Below are 21248 nucleotides of genomic sequence, written 5' to 3' on the forward strand. Positions count from 1 at the left end.
CTGGGGGCCTGGACTCGGGGCCACTGTCTTCCCCACCCCAGCAGCTCCTGCCAGGGCTGGGGGTGCCCGGGCTCCAGCCGGAACGCGGAGCTTCCACCCGCGACAGTTCCTGCCAGGCTCAGGGATGCTCCCCCAGGTCGTGGCTCCTACCGGAGCATGCGGCTGCTGCCCAGGACCTGGGCTTGGGGCTCCCACCCCCCACAGCTCCAGCCAGGACTCAGGGCTTTCGCCTTGCCCCCCAGCTCCTGCCTGAGCTCCAGGCTTCCATTCTCCCCCACACCCCATGGCTCCTGCATGGGCTCGGGGGACTGGGCTCGGGACTGCTGCCCCCCCATGGCTCCAGCTGGGATGCCCGGGCTTGGGGCGTCCACCTTGTGGCTCCTGCCAGGGATGGGGCACCCATTTTTCAAGTTGTCTGGGGCCCTTGGGCACGGGCCCCATGGGCCCATGCGTTAATCCACCACTGGCCCTGACTAGCAGCTAGGAGCTCCTAGCAGCACTGGGGAGATCGGACCTCCACCTCTGGGAGCCTCCTCCAGTTGCAGGAAACTCCTCAGCTGCTGCCTTCAGAACTGGGCTCTGAAGGCAGCACAGAAATGAGTGCGGCAATCCTGCAACCCCCTACAACAGCTTTGGGACCTCCCTACAATCCCCTTTTGGATCAGGCCCCCACGGTTACAACACCGTGAAATTTCAGATGTGAAATTGACCAATTTTAAGACCCTGTGGCCTTAAAATTGACCAAAGTAAACTATGAATTTGGTAGGGCCTTATCTATGGTTCTCGGGCCCTATTTATAGGAATCAGGCAGCCACCTGCCCCCTTTCCAGCTGGGTCTGATAATTCCCTCTACCAGGCCCAAACACCTGTTTTTAAATGGGTACTGCCTCAGAACAGGACTGGCCGGCCCTAGGCTTCCTGGCCCTTGAAGGGCTGGGCAACCCTGTTACTGTCTCTGTTTACCTAATCCCCTTTTAGCCACCCTTTGTTCGCCTTTAAGCTCTTCAAGGCAGGGACTGTCTATTATCGGTTTGTACAGTGCCTAAAAGCACATAAGCGGGTTAGACACCTAACGCCCATTGATTTTCAATGAGCATTATCTGTTTTTGAAAATCTCTCTAGACCTTGTTGAAAATCTCTCCCTAAATCACTTTTCAAACTTAGGCCCTAAATGTGGAGTTCCCACTATAAAATTCCACTCATCTCCATTCCCACCCCTTTTGATTCTTATTGAAATTCTAAGTCTATACTATTTCCTAAAGGATCAGCACTAGGATTAATCATTGGATAGTATCACTTAGTAGGATCTTGGCTGAGATCCAGATGTTATTTCCACTCACTCACATTCTTTTGCTGGGACATTCACAAAATCAATAGTTGAAAAGTTGCATGTACAAACATTTCCTAAGGGTTTCTGTTCAACGTCAACATTGTGTGTGTCAACCGGCATCCTTGGAAACCTCTAATTGTTGCTATTAACATACGGCAGAGACAAATCAATGCACTTGGGATTTTAATTTCCCCTGTAATATGTGTGTGTGTGTGTGTGTGTAGTTATATATCACCACCAGTATACATTCACTGGGCAAAATGGAGCTATGCTGATTTATATCAGCTGAGAATCATGCCCAGAATGTGCAGATTTGATTTACATAACAGTATTTGTGCATCTTTTCTCTGATACATTGGTCTGAAAATGTACTTGTTAAACTGCTATTAAACCCTATGGAAGGCACAACATGACCAACATTAGTTTTATTGCTCTGTGTCCGAGATGTTTTTATGCTGGGGAAGAAAGGGGAAAGAGAGATGAAATGAATAAAGTATATCCTATTAAAAGTGCTGCTTAATCTATGCCAAGCGTCACAGAGCCTTATAAGATTTGGAAGGAATTCCCTGGGAGCAGAAAATCACAGGGACACAGGAGAGGATCACAAAATGTTTACTCTCATAAAAGAGCTCCATCCAGTGATTTTTGGCTAGAAAACTTGTAGCTACAAGGTAGAACCTTGAAAGAGGAGGGAGCGATAAAAGAGGAAGTAGTGAAGGAATGATCAGGGATGAAGATTTCTATTTCTGGGGGTGGGAGAGTTGGGGGACATTTGTCTAGGCAGGGGAGATGGGAGCAGTATTAATTCAGAGCTTGGTGGAGGCTGGTTTATGTTTGGAGTTTTTTCACCACATGCAGCCAGAAGGCCTCTGTGACAGGGCCCCGTTCCAGAGCCCCACTCACAAACACCAGGAGTCAGACAGTCTACTGTGACGGGAGGGAAAATCCTCTTTCTTGGAAAAAGAACTCTGTTTACGTTTGAGAGAGGCAGTTCCCAGTCTATTGTCTTCAGAAAGGGCCTGGTTCCACTGGGCTACTCATGCAAAGGCCAAAGACACAGATCATCAACTGTTTTCAATGGAAGTTAGGATCCTTTGATTATCTGGGCCAAAGTTTTCAGTAGAAAACAAGCTCTGTATGTTTTGGAACCCGCCTGCGCAAGAAGTGAAGAGTTGTTACCCTAGAGCAACAGGCAAAATCTATCCAGGTTTCCTCTTTATAACTGCCTCTTAGTATTTGGGTCCAGCTGCCCCCAGTTTCTTCCCTCTTGAGTATTCGAGGAGACTATTGGGTCCTAAGCTACCATTGCTCTGGCAGATATTGTGTATCTTTGCAGAGGACACTGAGGTGTGGGGAAACGATGACCCTTAGGGTTCCCTTTTGGATCCGTACCACCTCTCAGTCTCTCTAAGCTTTCTGAGCAAATTATATCTATCATGGGTACATCTAGGTTGCCCAGAACCTTAATATAGAAGGAGTTAATCCTACAAGGTGTTGAGCACTCTGCGCCCAATACAGCAAAGCATTTAAAGACACAAGTGATCCCATTAACTTCAAAGGGATTACTCACACGCTTAGAGTTAAGCACGTGCTAAAATGTTTTGCTGGATTGAGCCAGAGTTCTCGGCCTCTTGCAGGATCAACCCTGAGCAGCTGTACACGTAGTATCTGAATCCATAAGAAGCACGGTGTTATTTTTGTCCATTCCATTGTGTATATGGCACCAGTGGGTATGCCTTGGAAAGTGCGGGGTTTTAAGCAGTTAATTCTCCTGCTCCTAGTGATTTCTAGAATGAGCACTGGAGAAGTGCTTCAGCAGTTTTGATTTGAAAACTCTTGTGATATCAGAAATGGAAATAAAAGGACAAAGTGCCTCATTTTAAAATTTAAAATTAATTTGCTTATAAAGGTCCTTTGCTGATCTTTGGGCCACCTCCTTCTTGTCATGAAGGCTCCAATTAATTCTAACTGAATGAGTACTTTGGAGTCAGCACATCTTCAGTGACAGACAGGTGCTGAGGGGCCTGATTCAATTCCATTGATGCTGAGCCATTCTACTGATTTCAATGGGAGCTGGACCAGACATAATCACCTTCTCATCCAACCCCCTCTCAGCTTGCAAGGGAATTGAATCTCGTATTAGGCTCATGTTAGGTGCCATGATCGCTAAAGTTACAGAGGTTTCACTTGAAATCATTTCAGTTTGCTTTTCCAAATGTTTCATAAATGTAATTACAATCTCATGCTTCAGGGCAGAAGCTTACAGTATATGAAGGTCAAAAAGGAATCTCCATGACTAGGTTTACAGCATTGCAAAATTGGTTAGCTGTATTATGAATTTTTGTTTGTTTCGTTCTTTGCTTTCCTCTGAAGAATCAGGTATTGGCCAGTACGAGAGACTGGATACTAGACTAGGTGGATCAATGACCTGATCGTGTATGGCAAATCCTATGTATTTTCCCTCTTTTCTGTGTGAAAGCTGAAAGCTATATATGGGACCTATATTTCTGACTCTCTTGTGACTTTCACAGATGTAAAAACCCTGTGATGTTGCTTGGTAACATTTTAATGTAAGTACTGTAATATCCCAAGGACTGCACTTTATTTAATCCAAAGTAACAAATACTATATAAACCAAAGTACACACCAAATGCAGAGACATCTGTTATTAATTGGAGAGAGCAAGGTTAACAGCACTGCTCATAAATTAGAAATTCCCTATATATTAAATATGAATTGCTGAAATCATAACACAACGATAATCTGGTTAAATGTGGAAAAACCATGAATCATTGACCATTGATAAATAAAAGTACCCAAAACCTATGTAATAAAAACAAGAAACAGTGAAAGTAATCCATCAGAACCAAAAACAGTATCCAAATTAACACAAGCAAAAGATCCAAACCCATACTACAGCTACAGATCAAAACGTTCTTCTGCAGATAAACATCCTGCCATGAGGACTGATCAACATCTCACATTAGTAATACTATATCCCCTCTGAAGGGATTTCAAGGCACACATCAGCACAAAAGATGTGAAGTTCAAAGCCAACAATAAGAAAACAATTAGAAACAGACTTCTCCTACTCAAGGACTCCACCAAGAATGGTGAGGCTTTTTATTAGCACAGAGTTCTTTGCAGTCACAAGGACAGCTTATGGAGAAGTCAGAAAAGAGTCAAAATAGGCTGGAAAAATGAGACTAAATATCTCAAATGTATTATATGTATAAATGGGAGAGGAAGGGCCAGCGAAAGACTAAGAAAATAATAAATAAAAGTAATAAAGGGTCCACATTTAAATAATAATAAAAAGCCTGGGTTATTTTACCTTGGGTAATTATATGCCTCCCTACTCCATCCCCATAGTATTTAGCCTCAATACTCTGAGAGGTCAGGAAGTGCTATTACCCCCATTTCACAGATGGGAACTGAGGCTAAAGGTACATCCGCACTGCTGCTGGGGACGTGATTTGCAGCTCATGTAGACGTACCTGCGCTATCTTTAATCTATCCAGCTCAGTGAGGATATGGTTGCATGGACTGCACAAGCTTGTTTGACCTCCCCACCCCCGGGTATGTACACAGGCAATACAAGCACTCCCCTTTCAGCCCATATGGGCTTCACTGTCCCTCAAGCGCTAGCGATAGGCACACTACCCTCCCTGAGTCCTCTGAGATTCCCCCTGTGGTGTCTAGCCCCTTATTCATTGGACACTCACAGATTTACTAGATTCACTACTCCCAAAAGAATAGCATACCACAGGTTACTAGTTACACCTTAGAACACTGCTTCACTTAACACACATCACTTAAATTAACTTATACTTGTTTTCTCTATAAACAAACCTAACAAAGAATAGAGATTCAAATGATAGCAAACATAAATATTGGAAACGAAGGGTCACATATAAAATAAAATCATACCACTCATTCTAGAGCCTAAACTTAAGTAACAAGATGTCTTCTTGGCTAGTAAGGAACTGCTTACTCAAAGTCCTCCTCACAGCATTTTTCTGCCAAGATGTCTGAGACCCTTCTTGCTGGCAACTTGCCTCCACCGATGAAGGATGCCAGGTGTCTTTCTTCATCTCTAACAATACTAGACCCGTCCTTTGTTCTCCACCTCCAAAACAGGGTTCCCTTCCTGCCGTTTACCTTTTCTGGTGATTTTTTCCTTCTGAAGTCCCTGCAATCTCTTCATTAGCATTTGTGACATGGGCTTTCAGTAGAAACCTTACATGACAGTCTTTGGTGAACAAGAATGTAAATATCAGACCCAGGGGATCCCTGTAACCCTTATTCACTTCTGTACCCTCTGCCAGTTGGCATCAAGAGGTCCTTGGGTCACACCCACAGTGCTATTTTTAGCGAGCTAGTCACCTTAAGTGACTTGCACAAGATCACATAGGACGTCTGTGAGAAAAGAGGGAATTGAACCTGGGCCTCTGCAATGCCAGGCTCAGGCTCTAATCACTGGACCCTCCTTCATTTCTATATTTCAATTCCTTGCTAGTATCTCATTACCATAGTATATAGCGAACAGGAGCGGCTAACAGGGGAGTTTTGCGAGGGACTTTTCCAGGTGAAGGAGGAGTGATTACATGATCCTTGGGGTAAGTTTGTTGTCTGGTGCGTGTGCGTGTGTGTTTGTTGCTGGACTAAAATATATCATGTGGTCTGTTTATTTGGGGGACCGTGTGCTGACCTTGTGGGTGCTGAGCCTAGCGGCCTGCTAGGCAAGGCTGCGAGCTGAGAGCTTCTTAATGAGGCTTTGATCCCTAAGCCTTTTAGCACTCATCAACCTTTAACCAGGGGGCCGGGCTACTCAGGAAGACCAGGGCTTTAAAAAGCCAGCTCCTAAGCGACCAGAGGAGCTAGTGAACAGGAGCAGCTAACAGGGGAGTTTTGTGAGGGGGAGTGTGAACTGGGGGGGGGGGGTTACATACACTTAACATTCCTTAAAGTTCTTAAACTTAAGCCAAAAGACACCCCCTGATAAAAACAAAACAACAACAAAGGAAGGACCAGCAGGAGTAGAAAGATAATGCAGGCAGAAGTCCAGCAACAGAGTGGGGGCTACCCAGTTTATTGCACCCAATGCAGCATGTATGATTACCTGCTCTATGGGCAGGTGGCATATGTGTGCATTCGGTGGAAGGAGCTCCTGGCTTTCAGAGACTGTGTACAGGCTTTGGAGACCAGGGTGGCTGAACTGGAAGAACTAAGGGAGACAGAGAAGTACATAGATGAGACTTTCCGGGACACAGTAGAACAGTCCCACCCCTGGTCTGACAGCCTCTGTGCTGTTGAGGAGGATGAAAGCCTCAGGGAAGGAGAACATCCAACTGGAGCAGAGGGAAACGATCCCATAGTTGGGACCCTCCTTCCAGATGATGATGTGCTATCCTCTCGCACTGAGGATACCTCTCCAGGGGAGGGAACTCCAGTTATTATGAAGAGACAGGTATTAGTAATGGGCGATTTGATCATTAGAAACATAGATAGCTGGGTTTGCAACAACCGGGAGAACCGCATGGTGACTTGCCTGCCTGGTGCAAAGGTTGTGGATCTCTTGAGACATCTAGATAGACTTGTGTGTAGTGCTGGGGAGGAGCCAGTGGTCGTGGTACATGTAGGTACCAATGACTTAGGGAAGGAAAGGAGAGAGGTCCTGGAGGCCAAACTTAGGCAGCTAAGTCAGAGATTGAAGTCCAGGACCTCCATGGTGGCATTCTCTGAAATGCTTCCAGTTCCACATGCAGGGCCAGGTAGACAGGCAGAATTGCAGGGTCTCAATGAGTGGATGAGACAATGGTGTAGGGAGGAGGGATTTAGATTTATTAGAAACTGGGGAAACTTTTGGGACGGGATGCAGAGATAAAGTTTCTTGACACCTTAAATGACTGCTTCTTGGAGAAGCTAGTCCTGGAACCCACAAGAGGAGAGGCAATTCTTGATTTAGTCCTAAGTGGAGCACAGGATCAGGTCCAAGAGGTGAATATAGCTGGACCGCTTGGTAATAGTGACCATAATATAATTAAATTTAACATCCCTGTGGCGGGGAAAACACCACAGTGGCCCAGCACTGTAGCATTTAATTTCAGAAAGGGGAACTACACAAAAATGAGGAGATTAGTTACACAGAAATTAAAAGGTACAGTACCAAAAGTAAAATCCCTGCAAGCTACATGGAAACTTTTTAAAGACACCATAATAAAGTCTCAACTTAAATGTATACCCCAAATTAAAAAGCATAGTAAGAGAACCAAAAAAGAGCCACTGTGGCTAAACAACACAGTAAAAGAAGCAGTGAGAGGCAAAAAGTCATACTTTAAAAAGTGGAAGTTAAATCCTAGTGAGGAAAATAGAAAGGAGCATAAACTCTGGCAAATGAAGTATAAAAATATAATTAGAAAGGCCAAAAAAAATCTGAAGAACAGCTAGCCAAAGACTCAAAAAGTAATAGCAATTTTTTTTAAAGTACATCAGAAGCAGGAAGCCTGCTAAACAACTGGACGATCGAGATGCTGAAGGAGCACTAACGGATGATAAGGCCTTTGCGGAGAAACTAAATGAATTCTTTGTGTCGGTCTTCACGGTTGAGGATGTAAGGGAGACTCCCAAACCTAAGCCATTCTTTTTAGGTGATGAATCTGAGGAACTGTCCCAGACTGAGGTCTCATTAGAGAAGATTTTGGAATAAATTGATAAACCAAACAGCAATAAAGTCACCAGGACCAGATGGTATTCACCCAAGTGTTCTGAAGGAACTCAAATGTGAAATTGCAGGACTACTAACTATAGTCGGTAACCTATCATTTAAATCAGCTTCTGTATCAAATGACTGGAAGATAGCTAATGTGATGCCAATTTAAAAAGGGCTCCAGAGGTGAGCCCAGCAATTACAGGCCAGTAACCCTGACTTCAGTATCAGGCAAACTGGTTGAAGCTATAGTAAAGAACAGACTTGTCAGACACATAGATGAACATAATTTGTTGGGGAATAGTGCCTCACCAATGTACTAGAATGTTGAGGGGGTCAACAAGCATGTGGACAAGGGGGATCCAGTGGATATAGTGTATTTAGATTTTCAGAAAGCCTTTGACAAGTTCCCTCACCAAAGGCTCTTAAGCAAAGTAAGCAGGAAACATTGGGCAGGAATAAATGGTCACTTTTCAGAATTGAGAGCGGTAAATAGTGGTGTACCCTAGGGGTCTGTGCTGGGCCCAGTCCTATTTAACATATTAATCAATGATCTGGAAAAAGGGGTAAACAGTGAGGTGGCAAAATTTGCAGATGACACAAAATTGCTCAGGATAGTTGTCTCCAGCACACTGCGAAGGGCTACAAAAGGATCTTTCAAAACAGGGTGTCTGGGCAACAAAATGGCAGATAAAATTTAATATTGATAAATGCAAAGTAATGCACATTGGAAAACATAATCCCAACTATACATACAAAATGATGGGGTCTAAATTAGCTGTTACTACTCAAGAAAGAGATCTTGGAGTCATTGTGGATAGTTCTCTGAAAACATCCACTCAATGTGCAGCGGCAGTCAAAAAAGTGAACAGAATGTTGGGAATCATTAAGAAAGGGATATATAATAAGACAGAAAATATCATATTGCCTCTGTCTAAATCCATAGTATGCACACATCTTGAATAGTGCATGTGGATGTGGTCGTCCCATCTCAAAAAAGATATATTGGAATTGGAAACAGTTCAGAAAAGGGCAACAAAAATGATTAGGGGTATGGAACGGCTGCTATATGAGGAGAGATTAATAAAACTGGGACTTTTCAGCTTGGAAAAGAGACAACTAAGGGGGGATATGATAGAGGTCTATAAAATCATGACTAGTGTGGAGAAAGTAAATAAGGAAGTGTTATTTACTCCTTCTCATAACACAAGAACTAGGGGTCACCAAATGAAATTAATAGGCAGCAGGTTTAAAACAAACAAAAGGAAGTATTTTTTCACACAACACACAGTCAACCGGTCGTACTCCTTGCCAGAGGATGTTGTGAAGGCCAAGACTATAACAGGGTTCAAAAAAGAACTAGATAAATTCATGGAGAATAGGTCCATCAATGGCTATTAGCCAGGATGGGCAGGGATGATGTCCTCAGCCTCTGTTTGCCAGAAGCTGGGAATGGATGACAGGGGATGAATCACTTGATGATTACCTGTTCTGTTTATTCCCTCTGGGGCACCTGGCATTGACCACTGTCAGAAGACAGGATACTGGGCTAGAAGGACCTTTGGTCTGATCCAGTATGGCCGTTCTTATGTACTGTAAACTATTTGCGGAAAGCCAATGCTATCACATGGGTGTGGCAGTTGGGCCAAGTAATCCACCATCTGAACAGTCTCCTTCCTAAAACCAATGAAATTGTTGCATGCAAATTAGCTGCAAAATAAGGGTGGTGATTGGTTGAGTTACTGCTGATATCACAATAGTCTAGGACTCTTGACATGGGACAGATACATGCTTAACTGGAGCTATATACCACTCAGGTGTAATTCATAAATTCCAAATGGCTGATAACTTAAAAAGTGGATGGTAATAGTGAATCCCAGTGATGATTGAACCTGGTGATATTCTGAACAAAGAGCTCTGAATCATGTTTGTAGCTGTTTCCATTACTTTACACTACAGGCATTCTAGGCTTCAAAGCGACACACGGAGTTACAATCCTGGAGTTACAATAAAATGTGTAATGTTGTTATAACCGGTCAGGAAAATATGTCTTTCTGTCATTTACAGTAGTGCAGGTGATTGTTCTAGAACATCTCCAACATTTTCATTTCATTTCACTTTTTATTTCCACTGGGGTACTTTTTTCTCTGGACACCTTCTCTGCCATTGCCTCGATCTTCCACTGCTCCCATCTTCGTAGGTCACTATGGAGTTAAATTCCATCCTCCTGTGATTTTTGTTTCATTGGCAAATTTACACCAAAGTAAAAGAAACACCAGTCAAAGAGGGAGACTTGCTAAGAGCCTTCGGCCCAGATCCACAAAGATATTTAAGCTCTGCTGCTAACTTCCATTGATTGCAGTAGAAGTTAGGAGCCTAAATATCTGAGACCTCCTGTGCACCAAATAACTCAATTGTAGGTGTACTTGAATCCTCTAGCTGCTTGAAGAATGCTGAATCTACAAGTAAAACTTTCAACTCTGATGTGTTACAATTGTGCATACTTACTCACTGTGTTGGAAGCAGCCCCATGGATCCCCTGGAGATGCTCCACAGATGAGATTTTGAGAATTATTTTTTCCATTTCTTTTAATATAGTGCAGCATGACAGCACTTCATTTACATAGAGTAGAGAAGATGGTCACAACCTGAAGGTTTATTTGGGAATGAGTAACCATCACAAAATCTTCAGTCTTTCATGTCATGAGGTATGGCGTTCTGATGTATCATGAAAAATAATTATGGGAAACTTTGGCTAAGATCAAATATTACACATTTATTGTTGAAAATTATTTATATAAAATAAATCATGATTAACGCAAAGTTAGAGAGAGAATTATTTACACTAAAGGAACATCCCACACTTAGAGCCATTGTGTGCCTCATTTTGAGCCATTGTTACACATTACACGCCTCATTTAGGCCTTGGCAAGCTGGGAGGTCTGAAGGTAGACAGGGCCAGCCCTAGACCAAAGGGTGCCCCAGGCGTGGAGCCCCCCCCATTTGTTAAACTTTTGAATACCTTATTTTTATTGCATTTGTAACCCATTTCATGACTTTGATGCAGGATTTATCCCTGTCATATAGGACAATAAATTTGCATGCTAGGATCTGTAAATCTGTATTTATTCATACCATACATAAATAAATAAATGTTTAAAATTTCCTCTATGCTTACAGAAACTTTAATTTTAAGAATAACTGAAATATACTGTTTCAGAGTAGCAGCCGTGTTAGTCTGTATCCGCAAAAAGAACAGGAGTACTTGTGGCACCTTAGAGACTAACAAATTTATTTGAGCATAAGCTTTCGTGGGCTAAAACCCACTTCATCGGATGCATAGAATGGAACACAGAAAGAAGATATTTATACATACAGAGAACTAAATGTACTAACACCAAGAAATAGAACTGTGCACAAAAATTGGGTGACCAGTTTTAAATAGTGTTACAGTTGGTGACAGCCTTAGAATGTTAACCCTAGTCCTTTAGTTCAAAAGGTCGCTTTTCTCGTCTTTGCCCTTGTGAACTGAAGCGCAGCATCAGAGAGATCCAAAGGCTGGCCAATGGCATTTTCTGGCGATAAAATAGCAAGTGATGTCAGTCTCTTGTTGGTCATCGTTGGTTGAAGATGTGTTTTAATGAGCCTGAGCTTCGAAAAGTTGCTCTCACCACTCGTGACTGTGACTGGCAGCGTAAGCAGAATCCTCAAAGCTATCCACACATTAGGAAATGTGTCCTTCAGCTCTGCATCAGGAATGAATTGGCAAACTTGGAATGGAGTGTGCTTCTCGTGTTATAAAATGTGACAGATGTTTTCCAATTTGACAGAGGTCTTTATCATTGATTTCTGAACATTCCCTGTGTGTCAGCATCCGGTGAAGGTCTGTACAATGGTTCAACAGTGTTTTCCTGTCCACCAGCAGCTTATTAAAGTCATACAAAAACTCTCAGGTCTTTTCCTGGTGCTTCATTTGTCCACATCCTTCTTCGATGGACACTTGAGCAGTGTCAACAAACAAAAAACTCCTTCTTGAATTTTTCTTCCGAGCTTCCCATCACCTCATCTCTGTCCTCATAACCAAACCATTTCTTCTTCCGATGAATACGAGTTTCCTTGAAGACAGGCTCAACTCTTAAGTTTTCTGCCATGTCTTTGCAGCAGTGATGGCATCTCCAAATCAGTTGTCTCTGTAAGTCACAACAAAATCAAGGCAGCTTCTCATCAAAGTAGTAGTGGTCGTGAAATTCAATGACTGAGTTTGTAATGCCTTGCTTGCAACATTTACTTGGAACAGGATATTGTGCCAAACCACAATTGAAACCAGAAATTTGAAGTCAGTGATCTGGTTTGCCAGGCTTGCACCTTGTGTCGGATTCTGGCCTCGGCGCTACTTGACTGCGCCAGTTCCATCAGGGTGTCGTAAACCTCAGTCGCTTGGTACCTCACTGGCCTTACGCTGTCAATGCGGCTCTCCCAGCGAGTGTCACTTAGCGGCTTCATGGTCAGATTTGTAATATTGTCCAGGATCTTCCATCTGATAGTTGATGCTGAAAACAGGATGTATATCCTTTGCAGTACTCTGAAGAGAGATATTGAATCTAAAGAAGATGACGCTGCATCTGACAGAACCAGGTTGAGGGAATGATAGCCACAAGGCACCAAGAAAGCTCTTTGTTTCAGCACAAGGATCCTTGCCTGGACGCCACTGTTTCTTCCCTGCCTGTCCGTGCCATTGTCATAGCCTTGGCTGCAGCAGTCCTGAAGCTATATTTTATACTCATTCAAAACATTCATAAACAGTTCTGTTAGGCCTTTTCCAGTAGAGTTGTCCACAGATGGGAAACAGATATAGTGTTCCTTTACTTGGATACAGCCATCCTCGTCGTCAACAAATCTTACTGTAAATGATCTCTTTTCACTGTGGTTAATGTTGGGAGTGTCATTCACAATATCACAGCTGGGCTCTCACTTCACTTCAGTTCTTTCTGACATCTCACTGACTGACTGGAGACACCCTACCCCTATATACCTATGAGGGCATGGCTGACAACATTCTAAGAGGTTCAAGGAAAATGTAGTTCTCAGAAAGTCTGGAAAGTTCCACGAGATACTACAAAGGTCCAGAACATTCTAGGTGGTTAGTGAAAAATGAATCCACATACGGAATACCTGAAACATTTTACTTCAAACATTCTATTTTTCCTTTTGTTACTAACAATAAAAAAGCACCCCGAGCCCTGCGACCCCCAAGCCTGGCAGTCCAGGAGGTTGCCTGCCCCTAAATCCAGCCCTGAGGGTAGATGTCACCCAAGATGTGTTTAGACAAGAGATTGATAGTATGGATTAGAGAGGAGGATTTGATGCTTCATATTATGGAGTTAGCTTTTTCTGAATTTATTCTGAGAAAGTGTAAATCTCACGGGATGGCACAGTGCATTAGCAGAAAGCTGGCAACATAGTGCAGTATTTTACTTTGAGAAGGAGTTATTGAAGAGTGTACCTCCGGGTAAAATCAACTTCCCCCTCTTCACTTGTTCATATCCTTGGCAGCTCTTACAAACATAAACCAAGTAATTTTGTAACCCAGGCCTTATTAAAAATAAGTTACAGAAAAATGTTTTAAAAGTTGATATACATACTGATGAATTCCAGATCTGGGGGCTGAATAGCAGGTGGCTAACAAGAACCTTCCTATAGTTGCATTCAATCAAATAACCCAGGAGAGTATCTGTAGAGTCAAATCTGTTAGCATTAATTTCTCTCGCTATTCTCTGGGGTTGTGAAATATATATGGATTTAAATAAAATACATGGTGCTTGTATTTAATGATGACAATGTTCATAGAGAGTTTATGCAGTGTCGAGGGAGCCATAAGGTGAACAATAAATTGAAATACAAGCTGAAGCATAATCTGAAGCCATGAAGCTATGTTCAAATCAATTAAATGAATTGAAGGGACTAGAAATCCTCATGAGTTCTGCACTGTGGAATACGAATGGATCTATATGAGCCTCCAGAGATACTTGCCAATCATGTGAGGTCTGGGTGCTCTCCTCTTTCACTGACTGAAATAGGAGAAGGACCATTCATGATCAGGCCCATCCAATAATAGGCAATATTAAGGCTGGAATTTTCCAAGAAGCCTAAGAATACATCTGAACTGCAAAAAAAGACCTGTGACAGCGTGTCCCAGGTTACATCTACACAGCAAAAAAAAAAAAAAAAAAAAAAAAGACCCACAGCAGCAAATCTCAGAGCCCGGGTCAACTGACTCAGGCTCGCAGGGCTCACACTGCAAGGCTAAAAATAGCAGTGTAGACATTTGGGCTCAGGCTGGAGCGCAGGCTCTGATATGCAGTGAGAGGGGAGAGTCTCAGAGCCCTAAGGGAAGTAGAGGGTCAAAATCCCAGTCAGGTTCTGTGACACTTTGGGGTTCATCCAGACCAGTAAGGGATTGTGTCACCACCTGCCCTGTAACCCTGCATGCTTCTGGGTACAACTTTAGCTTAGCCCTGACATTAGCAGCATGCTCACAGCACAGTGGCCTCACCCTGGCTTCCACCAGCCTGGTTATTACTTGCAAGATGACACCAACAGCCCTTCCAGTCCCAAGTCTCCCTAAAACCGTCTCCCCTGCGGTGTCCAGTCCTTCTTGCTGGACACTCTCACTGAAATTATTAAGTTCACTGTAGCCAAAGAGACAGAGCACACACCCAGCCTGTTAGTTTAGCTGAGGATTTTACCCTTCAGTTTAATACACAGCACTGAGAGAGTTTTGTAATAAAACTAGGATAAGTTTATTGAGAGCAGATATTTACATGATAATAAGTAAGAACAGAAGGCACAGATATCATTACAAGTAAAACAAACAAAACAAGCTTTCTAGCGACTAAAACTTAACTTCAGAGAGTTACAATCTTTATCTAAGCAGGTTTCTCACCTATACTCATTTCCTTGGTTTTCAGGCCAAGAGGATATACTTTTCATGAGCTCATACATGTCCCCTACATAGAATCATAGAATATCAGGGCTGGAAGGGACCTCAGGAGGTCATCTAGTCCAACCCCCTGCTCAAAGCAGGACCAATCCCCAGACAGATTTTTGCCCCAGATCCCTAAATGGCCCCCTCAACGATTGAACTCACAACCCTGGGTTTAGCAGGCCAATGCTCAAACCACTGAGTGATAGATGTCAAAATGGCTCTTTCTTTTGGCTTAACTTTTCCAAATTCTGTTGTCTCTGTTTCAAGAAGAGCTAGGAAAGCATCCTGAGGGTGCAGGTCCATCCCCTGTCTTGATCATTATGTGGATTTCCCTTCATCTCTCCCTGCTCATTTAGTTGATGGCTTTGTTTACCTTCTATGTAGATGTCCTTTCCATTGTCCTCTGAGGTGTTACCTGGCTCAATTTACATTGGGGAGACAGAAAAAACACAAAACATTCCTTTGTCTAGGATAGGCTGGATTAATGGACTGCTCATAAAACACCTTTTGAGAACATATTTCCATCACATATCTATAATTCTTTATACACCACCCATACACACATCACTCAATAATATTAATTAACAGCATGTTGCCAGTTTGCATATGATACCTCACATGACACCTTTAGCTACAGATTATGGCAACAGGGGTGTTGGGACAATGAGTGCGTCAGGCCTGATGTGAGCTATGTTATGAGCTACCCTCTGCCATTTGAGACTGAGGGACTCCCTGGGTCACAGGTTCCCTTAAGCTCCTTGGAAAATTCAGCCTACAAGGAAAGCTAGATTCTACTATAAGCCTTATTCCCCATAGTGCTGGTTATTCCTTTATTCTTCTTCATGATGAGCAGAAACAGGAAAAAACGATGCTGAAAATTTAGTCTCTGGTAACGTATGTGCTTTATTTGGCTAGTTTTCCTACTAAAGAAAGCTGTTTGGGACTTGTAAGTGTAATCCACCGATGAATATTTTTTTAAAGAGCCTCCTCTTTCTTTGATCAACTAAGGATACGAATCTGCTGCAACTCCAATTACGCAAGGTTGCCCTTTAACTCAAGATGTAGCTGTTCATGCTTAGTTTAGTGTAGATGCTGGGTTCAGTCCTCACTGATAACCAACCTGGTAGTTGCAACACAAAATTTTAATGCTTCACCTAGCACTCTGTGAAATAAAAGACTGTAAAATGAACAGAGAATTTGGGATATCGTGACTGAAACATATGCTAATATAAATGTTAAATAATACAAAATTACGGTAAATTATATAGTTGACTAGAAACAAACTATATCATTACAAAAGAACTACATGCCAGGAACCTGCAAATCTGTTATCCTCACTGCAAGTGGGAGAAAATAATTCACTTAGCAAAAGACCTGCATCTGAAATATTTTGGAAGCGCCTTCAAATATTGAAATCAATGTTACTGGTTAAGACGTGGCAGCATGCTAGATTATGGTATTTGATATTCATCTTCAGCACATGGGGAAAAAATTCTTTCCAACAAAACAAACTTAAAGGAAGAGTGCAAAATAATGCAAGACCCCGATGTCCAGACATTATTAAAAGTAAGGAGAAGTAAGTATTCAAAACTGGGTACAGATCCAAATTTCATAATTGGCCCTTGTGACCCGTATTGGTTGGCCCACCGAGCTGCTAGGGGGCGGTGGTTAGCTACTGTCCCACTGGCCGGCCTGCGTCAGACCATCTGTCACTACGGAATTAGCAGAGGGAGGGACACCGGCAAAGGTCTATAGCGTGCTCCTCAGGCAGGGGAGCGCCGGCAAAAGTCTATAGCGCTATCGGTATTTTGCTACCCGAGGCGGGTTGGCCGGGGTAGGGGAATGCAGGTCCACCCAACTCCACTGCATTCCAGCCCAGGGCCCTGACAGTGTCGGAGCGAGGGTCCTGCCACCGGGTCAGCGGGGTCCCTCTGCAACACTCTGACCAAATAGACTCACCGCACTGTGCAGTTCTGTCCCTGGGCTCCTTCCTACCCGGTCCCTTGAGCAAGTCCCTCCAGTCCTTCCAGCTCGTCTGGGTATTCCGCTGCTGGCAGCTCCAGCTCCCCCTCCGCCTCAGGCTCCTCCAGTTCCTCAGCTGCTGGCAGCTCCAGCTCCCCCTCCGCCTCAGGCTCCTCCAGTTCCTCGGCTGCTGGCAGCTCCAGCTCCCCCTCCGCCTCAGGCTCCTCTAGGTACTCAGTGGTGGGCAGCCCTGGTAGCCCGTCCTTCCTCCAGGTCAGGTTTATCCTGGTCCAGGGCCTCCCCTGGACCAGCAGCAGGGTCTGAACGGAGCAGCCAGCGGTGTGCGTCTGCCTCCCTCCCTGGTGCTGCCCTGACTGGGCTAAGGGCCCTGCCCTTTGTACTTCTTGTTCCACCCCTTCCCTTCCGGGGGGTGGAGTAAGCTTGGTCTGGCCCCGCCCCCTCAGGCTGAGAGAGACTGACTCTTTACCCTCAGGTTTGGAGGGAAGCCTCTCTGGCTCCCTACAGCCCTATTTCTAGAATGATCCAAACCAAAACCCTTGAAAATATGTGGATGCTGAATTTTGTGGCTTCAGACCAGACCAATATCTACTTTAAAAGATACTGTCCAGGTACAGTAAATTTCACCTTTAAACTATTGTTTCATTCACTATTATTTACTTTACGAATGAAATCTGTTTCAGTCCTAATTCACCCCTTCTTATCATGTGTGTATACTGGTATGTTATTATAGAGTAGCTCCTGAGCGCTGGGCTTCTGGTAATTTTTATTTTAAGAAAAAATTAAAGCATTAATCTTCTTCAGTCTCACTCTACTCTCTCTCCCTTCTTCTTATCCTTCAAAAAAAAAAAAAAAAAAAAATCAAATAAACCCAATAAGAAATGTACTTTAAGAAGGTACAGTAAGTTAAATACTGCCAATCTTGACAGTGAATCTTCCAGAGAAATCAGAATCAGTTTGCATGTTTTGGGATTTTAAACTGACAGTTTGTAGAAAATGCTATGCATCAAACTGTCATAGCCATTGCATTAGGATGCTCCAGTACCCTAGTAAAAGAATGCCAATAAGTAACGTGCTGTCTAATATGAACAAAATGCTCTATAGTTGATGAAGAGCTATTTTTTCCTTGTCATGGGCTGTAAATCTTTTTTTATTCTGTAACAGCCTAAATGTAAAGATCACATTTGCAGGGAGACGCATATAAAACTCAGTGTTGGTTTATATATTTTCAACAGGGTAAATAACATGCTTTGATGACAAAACTGCTCCTAATGGCCAGTTCTTTATTACTTATAGCAGTGTTTCCCAAACTTGGGACGCCGCTTGTATAGGGAAAGCTCCTGGCGGACCAGGCCGGTTTGTTTACCTGCCGCGTCCGCAGGTCAGGCCGATCGCGGCTGCCACTGGCCGCGGTTCGCTGCTCCAGGCCAATGGGACCTGCTGGAAGCGGCGCGGGCCAAGGGACGTACTGGCTGCTGCTTCCAGCAGCTCCCATTGGCCTGGAGCAGCGAACCACGGCCAGTGGCAGCCGCGATCGGCCGGACCTGCGGACGCGGCAGGTAAACAAACTGGCCTGGTCCGCCAGGAGCTTTCCCTATACAAGCGGCGTCCCAAGTTTGGGAAACACTGACTTATAGTATTAAAATATTCATGGCACTCTATAAAAGAAATAAATATGGAGCTCCTGCCTAGAAGAGCTTAGAGGCTATAGGCCTACTCCAAAGCTACGTTGAAGTCAATGGTCTTTTGATCAGGCCCTATTAAGATATGCTGACAAAAGCAGCAGAAATATGAACATGTGGTTGCCTAGATAACTTGGTCAGAACAAATTGTGGTGTGGGAGAGCCATGTTGAGAGAAAGGAGACAAGAACACATGGATAGAAAGCAGTTAGAGTGTGGAAGACCTTGAAGCAAGAAGTAAGAGCTTGGATTTGATGCAGAAGACAACATGGAGCCAGCGAAGGGATTAAAAAGGGTCTGTGAACATGCTTGTGTTGTTTAGTAACGTAGACTATTTTTGCAACCGAGTTTTGAATGGATTGAAGAGGACATATGAGACATGGAGGCCAAAGAGAAGGAGGCTGGAGTATAGTAGTTGTGATGATCAAGGCCCAGAGCGAAAGAATGGTTAGAAAAGTGGGAAGGGAGCCAGGACAGCACAGAATGAGTGAGCTGAGTGAAGGGAGTGATCAGCTGTGCTGAAGGCAGATAGATTGAGTAGAAGAACTGAGAAGAGGCCTTGATGTTTGACCAAAATAGAGGTCACTGGTGATTTTTGGAAGGGCAGTTTCAATGGAGTGGTGGTAGCAAAGGCTAGATTGCACGGGATCAAGGAGAGAGTTGGTGGAGAGGATCAGTTCAGCATGAGGAGGCAGCATGTTAGGAAAAGCTCAGAGGCAAAGGAAAGGGGGCTGGTGGGATCTAGAGAGGGATTTTAGAGGATTTGGGAGACAATGGTGTGTTTAAATGAAGCAGGGAAGGTACCAGAAGAGAGAAATCAAGTGATGATTCAGAAGAGGGCAGGTGTTATATAGCATCAACAGCCTCCTGAGATTACAGCTTCTGTTATAACACAACATTTAGAAAAGATATGCTTATACATATCACATTGTGATTACCAATTAATTATTTTTAATTTGATGTGTACAGATTTTTTTCTTGCAGCCGTACAACATCATTTTTTAACCTAGTGTGTTCTTTCCTTTTCTTATTTCAAAATGGATAAAGAATGGCTAGCACTGGTGTGAGGCAAACAGGGCTGCACCCCACACCTCTACCAGTACACCTTTATTCTGATGTGCAGCTATTTCAGTTGTGAGCCTCTCTTAAGCACAGTACAACATTCATTGAATGAAACTGTGGGACAATCTTCTTTTACAGAAATGGCACACACTGTTCTTCATTCACAATCTATTTTTAAGATCCATTTTTATATCAAATAGCTAAGGGAAACAAAATTTCATAGCATAAAAAGACAATCCAGGAGCAGTGAAATGAAATTGAGAAATGTATTATCGGGAATGAAATGAATCATAAAGCAAGTTTTTATTGTAGGTTCTGTCATTCCTTTGTGCTATTTTTACAGTTCCTGGTATTGCATTATCAGACCATGGCATCGCATTGTGTCTGCAGCTACAGCCCGAGGTGAGCACAGCGTACTAAACATACAGTTTGGAAGGTTACTTCTCATTTTATAAATCATTTTTCTCAGAAAATGTGCCAGCAAGTGACCCAGACAACCAGATTTGTTCACTCCACTGGTACTGCAGAGCAGGGAGACGCCAGGCCCAGGACTGACTGTGCCTGATGCACTCTGATTCCAACATGCTTTCAAGCATTGGTTAAATGGGGTGGAAACAAGCACACCTTCACTTCCGACCCACCTCCACGAACAGCGTGCAGACTAAGATTTCCTTCTAGAAATGGAGTCTATAATACAGTGATGTGCTGCCAACATTTGAACAAATGAGAAAGCCATCATTATAAATGATTAATTATTATCTATTTGTATTATCATAATGTCTAGGAGCCCCAGACATGGCCCAGGACCTATCGTGCAAGGCATTGTATGAACACAGAACAAAAAGATGGTTCCTGCCCCCCTAAAAGCTTACAATGTATGTATAAGACAAGAAACAAGAGCTGGATATAGGTAGATGGTGGATTACAAGGAAACAATCATAGAATATCAGGGTTGGAAGGGACCTCAGGAGATCATCTAGTCCAACCCCCTGCATAAAACAGGACCAATCCCCAATTAAGGCAAAAATCTGTTGGCTGATTGAGTTTAGCAGGCTAATGCTCAAACCACTGAGCTATTCCTCCCCCCAATAAGGCAATATTGTTCAGCATGACAGGCAGGGGTATCAGCGCACCAGCAGCATAACCATTTTTGAGTGTTTTTTATCAGCTTCACAGCAAAGCAGAGTTTTACGGAGGGATCTGAAGAACAATAAAGTGGCTCTGTGGGTGGGAGTACCTCCCAAATGTGAAGGACAGCATATGAGAAAGCACACAGGCGCTTGTTTGAACATTTAACAAGTTGGAGAGTGAGGCTGGTATCATGGGCCAGTCAGGGATGGGAATCGACACATCGTGAGTGAGTGAGAGATTATAAATAAAATGGGGACAAGCTGTGAATGGCCTTGAAAGTGAAGACAAGCTGCCTAAGTTTGATATGATAGAGAAGAGGGAGCCAGTAAAGGGGTGTAAAGAGAGGGGTGATATTATCAAAGTGATGGGC

This window comes from Emys orbicularis, chromosome 1 (assembly GCF_028017835.1).
Source record: "Emys orbicularis isolate rEmyOrb1 chromosome 1, rEmyOrb1.hap1, whole genome shotgun sequence".
Classification (NCBI taxonomy): Eukaryota; Metazoa; Chordata; order Testudines; family Emydidae; genus Emys; species Emys orbicularis.